Raw genomic sequence first — 12,404 nt, 5'->3', positions numbered from 1 at the left:
TGGTTCAAACCTCATCAATCAAATAACCACATTATTCACAACAGTATGATGGGATCTTAAGGATGGCTAGGACTTCCCATCATAACATGGGAAACGTTGAGATTTTTAGTTTATCTCAACATTAATTCTTGTAAGTCATGGGTTTCTCAAAAAGGTTTTTAATCTAAAACCATTTTTTCCTCTTTAAAATCAATATCCATTAGTTTTCTACTTCATCTCCATATTGTGCATCTATTGCTTTATGATAAGGTGCGTATTGGTATACAATTAATTAATCTGCTGCATAATACACAACTAGGGTCTAAACTACATGTTCCATATCTTCTTATAATTGAACCTAATTCCCCAAATATGGCTCATAAACATAATTTCTTACACAATATTTCAAAATGAACCTATACATTGACTAGTATATTGTGCATATGCCTAAAAGAAGTTATAATAGTTTACAACAAGAGGAAAAAAAAAAATGAAAGAAAAAGGAAAAAGAACCAAATTAGATAATTTATTAATCAAAGTGAGATAAAAGTGGAAGGACAAATTATGATGAAGGTTCATCTATTTCTAAACTTGATCTTGATAAAATAGAAATGCCATTCCAAGGCCCCATTTCTTCATTTCTAACATAATCAAATTCTTCAAAATTTGGTTGATCAGGATAAACTTTTTGAACTCCCTCCAACTCTTTCACAATCTCTGTCATCGTAGGTCGTTTCTTTCCATACAAGTGCAAACATCTTTGTGCAAGGTTAGCAATTGCCATGACTTCATGTTTATTACCGTCCTTCCTTACTTGAGTATCAAGTATGTCAAAGAGACGGTTCTCTTTTACTGAATGAATGAAGTATGTAGATAAATTTTGATCTTCTTGTGATCTTGTTAAAAAAACTGACTTTTTTCCAGTTAAAAGCTCAATAAGGACTACTCCAAAACAGTAAACATCACTTTTTCCTATAAATTGGCTTGTTTGAAAGTATTCCGGATCCAAGTACCCAAAAAGTACCATATACCAGTGTGGTTACATGAGTTTGGCCAATGGCCACTGATCTTGAAGTTCCAAAGTCTGCTACTTTTGCTCTATATTTGTCATTGAGGAGTATGTTTGAAGATTTTATATCTCGATGGTAAATGGGTAGTGAAGCTGCTAAGTGTAAGTAAGAATGAGCTCCTGCAACTTCTATGGCAATCCTTAAGTGCATATCCCATGTTAGTAATGGAAACTCTTCCTTCTCTTCATGAATGTACTGAAAAAGTGTCCCATTGGGAATGAATTCATAAACTAACAAAGGAACTTCTGTCTCTAAACACCACCCAAGCAGTTTGACCACATTTCTATGGTTGATTTGGGAAAGAATGATAATCTCGTTAATAAATTTTTCAATATTCCCCTTATCCACTGTGTTGCACTTTTTAATTGCCACAATTCTTCCATCAGCTAACATTCCTTTATAAACTATACCTTGCCCACCTTTACCAAGTATTCTGTTTTTGTTAAAATGATCGGTCGCATTTTTCAACTCCTTTGAATTGAATAATTTTTTTCTTTTGAACATTGTTGTCATTTGAAGATAATTGTTGTTGTAATAATAAACCACCATTCTTTTTGAAGAATTTTTTTCTTGAGCTTGATTTTGTTTCTTTTCTTTATCATTCTATACAGGCACCATATAATAGTGAAATGAAACAATGCCCCAAGGATTGAACAAATAACTGCACAAGTCAAGAAAATTAAATAGAAATATCACATCAACCTAAATTCGGATTATATAAAATTATGAATAAGTGTGAAATAGATTTGAACAGAAGTACAATGAATTGTAAATATCTTTCTCATGTTTTAAAAGAAGTTACTAATTTTTTTTTCTTTTTTTACATTAATATTTCTCATAATATCCTAGAATATAAAATGGTGTTAGCTACTAATTAATTTCTTAGGAAGAATAAAATTTATTATTTTGCTTTATGGAAACATCTTTTATACATGAAATTTATTGTTAGGTACATGATTTTTCATGCAAGTCTATTGTGTTTTAAGGGGCTTATGAGCCCAACAAAAATTTCCCCGTTGCATGGCTCCAGCTAACTTTGCAACATGTACCTGGCAGTCCTACCTTACATGAGCTTAAACACCTAATTGGCGAATTTTTCTTATAGATTATGAAATTTACTACCAAAAAAATTGTATAGTAGTGCTCATCAATAAAATCAGCCCTCACTATTTTTATTTTCTAGGACTAACCAAAATACTTCACTCATTTCTCCTTTATTTTCTTCCATTATTCAAATACCTCACATCTGTTATATGTTGACCTTGATCAAAGTATGATGTCAAATTTTTTATCCCTTTTTAGTGAACAATGACTGAAAAAGACGAGCATGTCCTCTCTTCTCAAACCACATTCAAGCTTACTGTAAAAATCTATATCATAATAGATTAAAAAAATCTAAATTGAAATGAAGAATTATGCAACTTTATAGAGAGAAATTGTCTTTTCAAGATAGATTTGTAATATTAGATAATAGACAATCATATTATGATTTAGAACATTTTTAAGGAATGGAAAAAAAAAAAAAAAAAAAAGCATGTAAGAGAGATGAGTAATGCAATTCAGCTAAAGTCTGAAACTATCAAATTATAAAATGCATGATTTATCTTTTAGTGATAGATTATCAAAAGAACAAAACTTAAAAGCTAATGTACTTCTTCATCTTCTAAGCGTACATAAATTTAGTAAACTAAAAGTGCATGAAATATAGTTTTTATTTATTTATTTATTTATTTATTATCTGTTCTAGCTTAGAGAAAGGTAGGATACCCAAGTGACTTCATCCTTCCCTTCCATGATGTTGGGCTTTGTAGAGTCTAGTTGTGTTTGATCCAAATGATAACCCAACCCGAAATGATGTTACGTGGTTTTTAATGGGGGGTTTTTTAAGGCTTAGTCTATGGAGCCAAGGCTTGGACCAATAGGCCCGAGCTATAGTTGCCCTTGTTGGGAAAATAGAAATCGGATATAGAAATTGTTGTTTTGGTAATTAGGGTTTTCTTGAGGTATTTTTTGAGAGAGAAAAAAAAAAAAATTGCATGTACTGCCGCACTTTGTATTTTTCTCTGATAATAATGAAATCCCTGCAACTCCATGGACATAGGCAAATTGCCAAACCATGTAAATACTGTCTTGTGCGTGTGATTATTTTTCTTTGGTGTGTGTTTTCTCTATTTTGTTTCTCACACGTTTGGGAATTTCGTGTTAATTCCCTACACATCATCCGTTGAACTGAGTAAAACCAATAAACTAAAAGTACAATTCTATTTTCCAAGTAAAACAAAAATTAATCCATACAAAAATTTAACTAAAAAAAATATAAATGTGAATGAATGGATGTTAGAATTGTTTATCACCATAGAATTACAATAATGGATGAGAATTTGTGTATGGTCCCTCTTGTCAAGGACCTATGGTATAGCATCTCTCTATCACATAACTATGATCTTGTTTTTATTTTTACTTTATTCATTTTCTAAATTTATAGTCTATAATCTCTGCCAAGTGCCTTCCAACTCAATTGGTTGGCATTGTTTTATGTTTTCAAGATATCCAAAGTTCAAATTCCCTTTCTCCTGTTATAACTATCGAATTATCAAAAACACTAAAAACATTTAACTTTTGATAAACCTCATAATATTGTGCCATATAGACTTTTGAGACCTCACAATTTTAGACATAATTATTTTAATATATACTTTTTAATTGATTTTGAATTCTATTCTATATTTAAACCATCCATTAGAATTTCCGCACATCATATCTTCTATAAATGCTAGAATATATAATTTTATAAATAAATAAATTTACAATAAATTCTGATTCCTAGAATATATAGTTCACAAACACAATCACAAAATAAATTCTAATTGAGATCCACTATAATTATCAACTTTAATAGTTAGAATAAAAATATATATCATATTATATAAATTGTTATATGCATTACATAGGTTACCGACTAATATTTATAATATTGAAGGCATTTGAATTATGGTCCACCTCAAATATTTTGCCAAATACGCTTCTGAGACCGCACAGTTTTACACTTCATTATAATATTTTTTAATTAAATTTAATTTTTTTTCCTATATAATCTAAACCCATCATTTGAATCATGGTACATTATATTTTATTTTAATGGTAGAATATATATAGTTGTATATACAAATACAATAATATTAAATGTCTATCAGTGACTATCATGATTATCAAAATTTCATATTTAGACTAAAAAAGTGAAAAAAAATATATTATACTGAAATTTTTTTGTGCATCACACGAGTTAAATCAGTATAAGGCATATCTATAATGGTTTAAACATTGACATACCTATAATGGCCATCTTCACTGGAGATTTTGGCTTGTTACAATGGTAGCTACCTTGTATATTCACACAATCCGACTTGTTGGGACATTCATTGAGTGTCTTGCTTTCGCATTCGTTTATATCTGATTGAAATATATAAGAAATCAAATTACAAATTAGAATCAGCAGCCAACAGATACTATACAACTAAAGCCCCTGCCTCAATTGAATTTGAATTTTTTTTTTCTTATTTAATTTTTGGGTGAATTTCTTTTATGTATTTTTTTTATTAACATAATAATTTTTATCACACCTATAGTGATTACACTATTATCTCTTCTATGTTTTCGAAATTCATTCAAAAAAGAAAAAAAAAATGTTTCTTATTTAATCAATATATTTTAAGATTCAAAACCTATAAAAAGTAAATGTTACGTGAACAAAAGGGAAAATAAAAGTAAAATGAGAAAGAAAGAACATTATTATTACTTTCAAAAGCAATATTAAAAATAAAAAAATTAATATGACATTAATTCTTTATTTAGTAATTTATTCTTCTTCATAAAAATTTGTGTAATAAGAAATCAAATTTGGGATAATTATTACCTAATAACATTGTTTACGTAAGACGTACTTGGTGTTTAATCAAACTATTAAGAATATTTGAGTCACTAGTGGAACTTTAACAGGTTATTCATTCAAAATATCCTTAACAGATTATATATATATATATATATATATATATATATATATATATATATTTATATATAAATAATGAATATACAAATGTTTAATGAGTTTTCTTTCAAAAAAATATCATTTAACCACCGCACACCATTATTGTGATGATTACTTTATAAGTATAAAGTTTTTCTGGGGTGTGAGAGGACAAGAGCTAGAGTTCAAGTTTTTAGAAGGAAGCTTCACACACATATATACTTAGGGTCGGTTTGGTTTGCGCGTCCATGTCCAGATTATTTGCATTTTCAGCTGTTTTTTTTTTTTAATTTTTTTTTAAACTAGCACCTATTGCACTATTCATGTCCCATGAACAGTGCAATCAGGCATATAAACGGTACTTTCAGGCATGAACAGTAATTTATTATTATTATTTTTTTTTAGTTTTTAGTTTTTAGCAAAATAAGCGGTATCCAAACGCACACTTAGATTAAGTTAGAGTAGAATTTCTACTTTATATATAATATATATATATATATATATATATCATTTAATATACAGAGTTTAACTCTCCCTAAAGCCAAATCCTTGCTTAGCCATTGTTTGTATTGATGTTTCCACTTATTGCATAATCAAATTCCGTTAATAGTGAAAATAGCTCATAAAGAAATCACAAGTGAGGTAAATGTTTTATAAAGTAAACTATAAGAAAGGTTAGTGTCACAAAATAAAAGTGGTATGTGTAATTTACCCTAATAGTAATTATTTAATATGTCAACTACTTGAATGGTCCTCTAGTATGACAAAAAATAAAAAATAAAAAATAATAATAATAAATAAATAAATAAATAAAGTAAAAGGTAAATTAGAAAATTATTTTATTGGCCTTTTTTTTTTCTTTAAAAAAAAAATCATTTTGGGACATCCTAAAATTGAATAGAGAACTCTTTTTTTTTTTTTTTTTTTTTTTTTTTTGCTGAGAATATAGAGAACTAACAATTTCAAAAGGAGAATATATATATATGTGTGTGTGTGTGTGTGTGTTATTTAAAATTACATATCATTCTTGAATATAATTTTATATAGAGTGATTCTATGTATATTTTTAGATTTTGAAAAAAAATTAAACTTTTATCATGAAATGGATCTTTCTATTTTAAAGATCGATCATAGATCTTGGACGTCATCTTAGCCTCCATTCATTTTTAGATTTTTTTTTTTTTTGGTTCTACTTTCCTAATGATCCGTTTGGATTAAGAAGAAATAGAGTCAAGTTGGCAAGAGTTTGTCCAAAATTAGCTTATTTTTAATCAATTTCTCTCTACTTCCCTTTAGTCACCCTTTCTCCCCCTCAATTCAAATGGCCCCCGAATCTTCACGACATAATCATCAAACATAATTGCATTTAGTATATTTATTTGTTTTTGTAACAATTTCAACATATCATACCAAAGGTTATTTTCCATAAGAATATGTTCTATCAAAATTTATTTCTTTAATTTATCTGGATTCATACTACTTGCAATAGTCTTACCAAATGCAATCTTAATCAAAATTAATAGTGTCCCATTTAAAATAAGAGAAAAAAAAAATAATTAAAGACACATGTTATATTATCTATACTATTATTTAAGGGGCTTCTCCTATTTGGGTTCCTCATTTTTTTAGTTCAAAAATACCCTTACACCCCTATGTTTAAGTAGAGACAAAAGTAAAGGATAATCCGATAAAAATGCAACTCTAACTCCTATTAAAACATTGCCTAAAAAATAGGATTACTCTTTTATTAATTTTCAAATTGATTTATTCACTTATAAATTAGATTTTCAAAATAAAAACTATATATATACTGTTATGAATAAATAAAAAACACAGTTTTTTCCTACAAAATAGGACCACTAAAAAAACAAAAAGCCTCATCGCATGCGCTTAGATTTTCAAAATAAAAATTATATATATATATTGTAATAAAAAAACTCAGTTTTTTTTTTTTTACAAAATAGGACTACTAAAAAAAAAAAAGCCTCATCGCACTATTAATATATTAAATATATACACGGTGCCCCAACCGTGCGTGTACATACTACGTACTTACATAATACATAGACCATATCCATAACTATGACTTTTTTGCCCCTTCTTCTTGAAAAGGCTATGACGGACTATTAATCTTTCTATTATATTATGTTTAACGTTTAGCCCCCCCCCAAAAAAAAAAAAAAAAAAATCTATCTATTATATATATATATCTATTAAAATTTGAATTCTTACAATTGGATACATGCAATGATAACATATGTTTCTTTCTCAAATCATTTCTTCTTAAAGCTAAAGATTCACAAGGAAAATATGACTCAAAAAACTATTTATCTACACGTTAGGATATGAACACATGTTCATATTCTAACATGTCTAATGCATAAATGCATTGAACACGAGGTTTATATACATATATATATATATATATATATATATATATATATATATATAAACAGATGATGAATACAATAATGACACATGAATGTCCTTTTGTGAAAGCATACGATAATAATAGATGTCAAAACTCTTTCCATTGTCATTTGAATCTTCTAATATGCTATTATTATTTATTTCCTCCTATAATATGAAATAATAATGGCAATTTAATCTCCTAAACATTTCATAGTATGGGTCATGGGCGGATACCCATTCTCAAATTATTATGACTCTACTAAAAAATTTAAATTATTATGATTTGCAAATATGTCCATGAATCCAAATGTATGGTTCTAATGACTTTTTTTTTTTTTTTTGGGTAGAAAGGATAATAATGCATTAAACAGAAGAAGAACTACATGGCACGCTTGAAAAAAAAAAAAAAAAACTAAATTCATTTTCTTTGTTTGTATTTAATAAAAATTTAAATTAATTCTAGGATTATTAAAATTTGTCTTAGGTACTTTTGCACAAATTTTATCTTTGTAATTAAGTTTCTATTGCTTAGTGCCATATGTGATTTTTATTTTCCCTTTTCTTTTTAAAGCCTCCATGTGTGACTTTCAAGAAGCCAATATTTTTTTCCACATTGCCTATATGATTTAGAAATTCACATAATACAACCAAATACCAATAGTTCATGTGAGTTAATTCTTAAAGAAATAAAGAAGTACAATCCACTTGCAGCCAAAGAAGAACAAATGCAATATTGTTCAATTAATAATTGGAGAGAAAATTAAAACACCACACAATTTTTAAAAATATAATTAACAATGAAGTATGTCATGTGACAACATTCCAAGAGTTATATGTAACAGATCGTAACTGACAAGAGGGAATATAAAAAAGGGTTGTTCAAATTTTCAAGCTATGAGATGAGATCTAATATATAAAACATATTAACTTCCGTTTGTTTTATGAACTATACCTTTATTGTTCAATGAGTTTTATTTTTGTGTAAATATATATTTCATAATTTTTTTAAAATATTAAATACATTTTCGTAATATTATTTCATTTTCAGTTATAAAAGTCCATTAAATATAATAGAAAATCTAAATTGAGTTTGAAAAATATGTTGGCTACGTACTTTTCAAAGGAGCATGAAATGAAATTTGATTTCATTCGTATATTTACAAATAAATAAAATAAAATGAGTGAATTAAAGTAGTGAAAACTAGACGAATAATATGCAAGAAAATGAAAGCTTGTTGGAAATTGCAGTAGCTGACCTTGACATCCCGTGGGAAGATAAGGATTTCCTTGGTATCCTTTAAGGCAATAATATATTTGGTCCCGTAATGTGTAGGATACCCTTCTGAGTTCCGTCTTCCCAGCTCGTTTGGATCCACGGTAATAAAGTCAAATGTTGTCCACTCCAGCACCACAGGAACGTATTCCAAAAACTGCACATTGTAAGAGAGATCTTTTATGCTTGAATTCAACCATTTATCATCTGCAAGGAAGGCATATTTGCATTCTTCACTGACTTTATGTTCTTCTTTTATGCTTCTGAAACTTGCATTAAGTACTTGAATCCCAGGAGGGATTGTGGTAATGCAGCAGTCGAAGCCTGAGCAGTTCTTAAGTTTGATGTCCTCTATCATGCTTTTATCAACGCAAATCGATTTGCATCCAACCACCACCATAGGATTGATGCTGGTCATTAGGGCCAAGTTGTAGCAACCAACTTGTTAACGTGTATTAGGGTATGTGGGCTTTAGGCCCACCTTGTTTACTTGTATAGCACACTTACTTGTACTGCACACTCTGTCTCCTATATAAACACTTATGTATATTCTATTACTTGAGAAATACAATACAATCATTCAGTATTTCTAACATGGTATCAGAGACATTGCTCTAATTTTCTTGTGTCTTGCAGTCCTATTTTCGTTGGTATTTTCCATTGTCTCGACTTCATCGGTCAGTAAACCTTTTCCGTGCCCTCTCCTGACTGTTCCATCGCCGTCAGAGGTGCAAAGGTTGAATCTTCACCACCAGAAGCTCGATCACCGCCACCAAGATCATTGCTCCCGTCGGATCTTCCACACCGGATCTCTGATTAAGACATAAGACCTATCACCGAGTAGATCTTCAACCGATTTACAAAAAGCTGCAGGAATCATCATCAGCTGACCATTCACGCGCTTCCACGCGCCGGCCAAAGATTCTGCAGCTTGTCCACACGCCTCACACACCATCAGTATTGCTCTGATCAACTCACCGCCGCCGTCATCGGAATCGTCTTTCTCCGATCTACATAATTGAAGAAAAATCGGCCTCATCGGACTCTCCACGCGCCGACCAAAGTTCCGGCGAGGATTGACTCACGCGCCACACGCACCGCTGTGCACCTACTGACGTCATCGCTGACGTCATCATTACACGTCAGCCCTAGCTGAGGTCTTCAGCTTACGTCATCCTGCTGACGCCATCATAGTGGTTGACCGTTGACTTTGACTTTGACTTTTTCTCAGAGTTGACTTTTTGCAGTCCAAGTGCTCCTTACCCAGTTTTTCGCGTAGATTTCATTTTTGCAGTCCATTTCTGCATATTTTGCTTCTAAATGAAAAATAAGGATAGGTCTTCTTCTTGTTGCAATAATCGTGGCCGACAATCCAGCAAACGTTTTTGCAATTTTTGCAAACATTTTGGCCACAATATTAAGACTTGTTATCATAGCAACAAATCAGCTGTGTCAATTTCTGCTGCTACTGTTGCTAACACTGAGAGTGTCCAACCAATGGCTCCCATCTCTGCACAGTCTAAGTCTTCAGGACGCACTTTCACCATGTCCACAGATGACCTTAAAAATATCATCGTCAATGTCATTCTTATAGTTGGTAATACATCTTATTCCTCTTCTCTCTCAGCTTTATCTGGTATGTCTCCTTCCTCTTGGCTTATGGATTCTGCATGTTGCAATCACATGACTCCTCACTTATCCTTATTTTTTGAACTTAAACCTGCACCACACCCTCTTAATATTCACACAGCAAATGGTTCCACTATGTCTGGTCATAATATAGGTTCTGTTTCGACCTCCAATCTCTCGGTTCCTGGTGTCTTTAATGTTCCTAACCTTTCTTACAATTTATTTTCTGTGGGACAATTAGCTGAGTTAGGTTATCGCATTATCTTTGATTATTCTGGGTGTATTGTGTAGGATCCAAGGACGGGACAGGAGCTTGGGACCGGTTCCAGAGTTGGGCGTATGTTTCCTGTGGACAACCTTCGTCTTCCACTTGTTGATCCTGTTTTTGTTGTTGCAGCTGCTGCAGTTTCTTCTACTCCTTTCCTTGCACTTTGGCATGCTCGACTTGGTCACGCATCTTCCTCTCGAGTACAACAATTGGCTTCTAGAGGTTTGTTAGGTTCAGTGTCAACAGAAAATTTTGATTGTGTTTCATGTCAGTTAGGAAAACAACCAGCTTTGCCTTTCAATACTAGTGAATCAATATCCACTGATATCTTTGACCTTATTCATTCTGATGTTTGGGGGCCTTCCTCTGTTGCTAGTATTGGTGAGTCTCGATATTTTGTTGTCTTTGTTGATGATTACTCTCGCTATAGCTGGATTTTTAATATGAAATATCGTTCTGAGTTATTGCAAGTATATCCTAATTTTGCAAAAATGGTTGAAACTTAATTTTCCAAACGTATCAAAATTTTTCGATCTGATAATGTTCTTGAGTACACTCAATATACTTTCCAAGCTGTTTTGCATTCCTATGGCACTGTTCATCAACTAACTTGTCCAGGTACCTCTCAGCAAAATGGTAGAGCCGAACAAAAACTTCGTCATATTCTTGACACTGTTCGTGCTCTTCTTCTCTCTCCCAAAGTTCCTGCTCCTTTTTGGGGTGAAACTGCCCTTCATGTTGTTAATGCTATTAATCGCATTCCAAGTCCTGTTATTCAAAATCAAACTCCATATGAGCACCTTTTTGGGTCACCTCCAGACTATCACCACCTTCGCTCCTTCGGTTCTGCTTGTTTCGTTCTTCTTCAGCCACATAAGCATAACAAACTTGAGCCTCGGTCAAGGCTTTGTTATTTTCTTAGCTACGGCGAAACTCAAAAGGGGTATCAGTGTTATGATCCTGTCTCTCAACGTCTTCGTATCTCCCACAATGTTGTCTTTTGGGAACATCATTTCTTTGTTGAGCTCTCTCACTTCTGTGCCTCCCTATCTTCCTCTTCTGTTTTAGATCTTTTTCCAGATGAGGCACATATTCCTTCTGTAACTGCTCCTGATCTTCCTGTAGTTGCTCCTGATCCTCCTATAGACTTCTCTGTCCAACCACCAGATACCTTTGATCCATTTCCTAGTTCACCTTTTAATGAACAGGTGGAAGATGCACAGGTTAAAGACGAGCTACCCAACCCTGAGCTTGGGTCCCCTGCTCCTGCTCCGCCTGAAGATCTTGCACAAGACATTTCACCTCGTTACTCAACTCAGGTAAGATCCATTCCTATAAATTTACTTGATTATCATTGTTACACTGCCCTTACTATACTGCATGAGCCTCACACCTATCGTGAGGCTTCCACTGACCCTTTGTGGCAGATTGCAATGAAAGAGGAACTTGATGCATTATCTAAAAACCATACTTGGGATTTGGTGACTCTCCCTCCTGGGAAATTTGTGGTTGGTTGTAAGTGGATCTACAAGATCAAGACTCGCTCTGATGGGTCCATTAAGCGCTACAAAGCTCGTCTTGTTGCAAAAAGTTTTACACAGGAGTATGGGATTGATTATGAAGAGACCTTTGCTCCGGTTGCTCGTATCTCATCTGTTCGAGCTCTCTTAGCTGTTGCTGTTGCTAGAAAATGGGACCTTTTTTAGATGGATGTCAAAAATGCATTCCTTAATGGGGATTTAAGTGAAG

At 31.9% G+C, this 12,404-nt stretch overlaps 1 pseudogene; it reads right to left on the bottom strand.

Moving 5' to 3' along the window:
* Window positions 1-541: 541 nt before the first annotated feature.
* LOC115990294 lies at window positions 542-1,598 on the bottom strand (annotated as a pseudogene).
* Window positions 1,599-12,404: the final 10,806 nt, after the last annotated feature.

Source organism: Quercus lobata, chromosome 5 (assembly GCF_001633185.2).
Source record: "Quercus lobata isolate SW786 chromosome 5, ValleyOak3.0 Primary Assembly, whole genome shotgun sequence".
NCBI lineage: Eukaryota > Viridiplantae > Streptophyta > Magnoliopsida > Fagales > Fagaceae > Quercus > Quercus lobata.
This window is presented reverse-complemented; position numbering and strand designations above follow the sequence as displayed.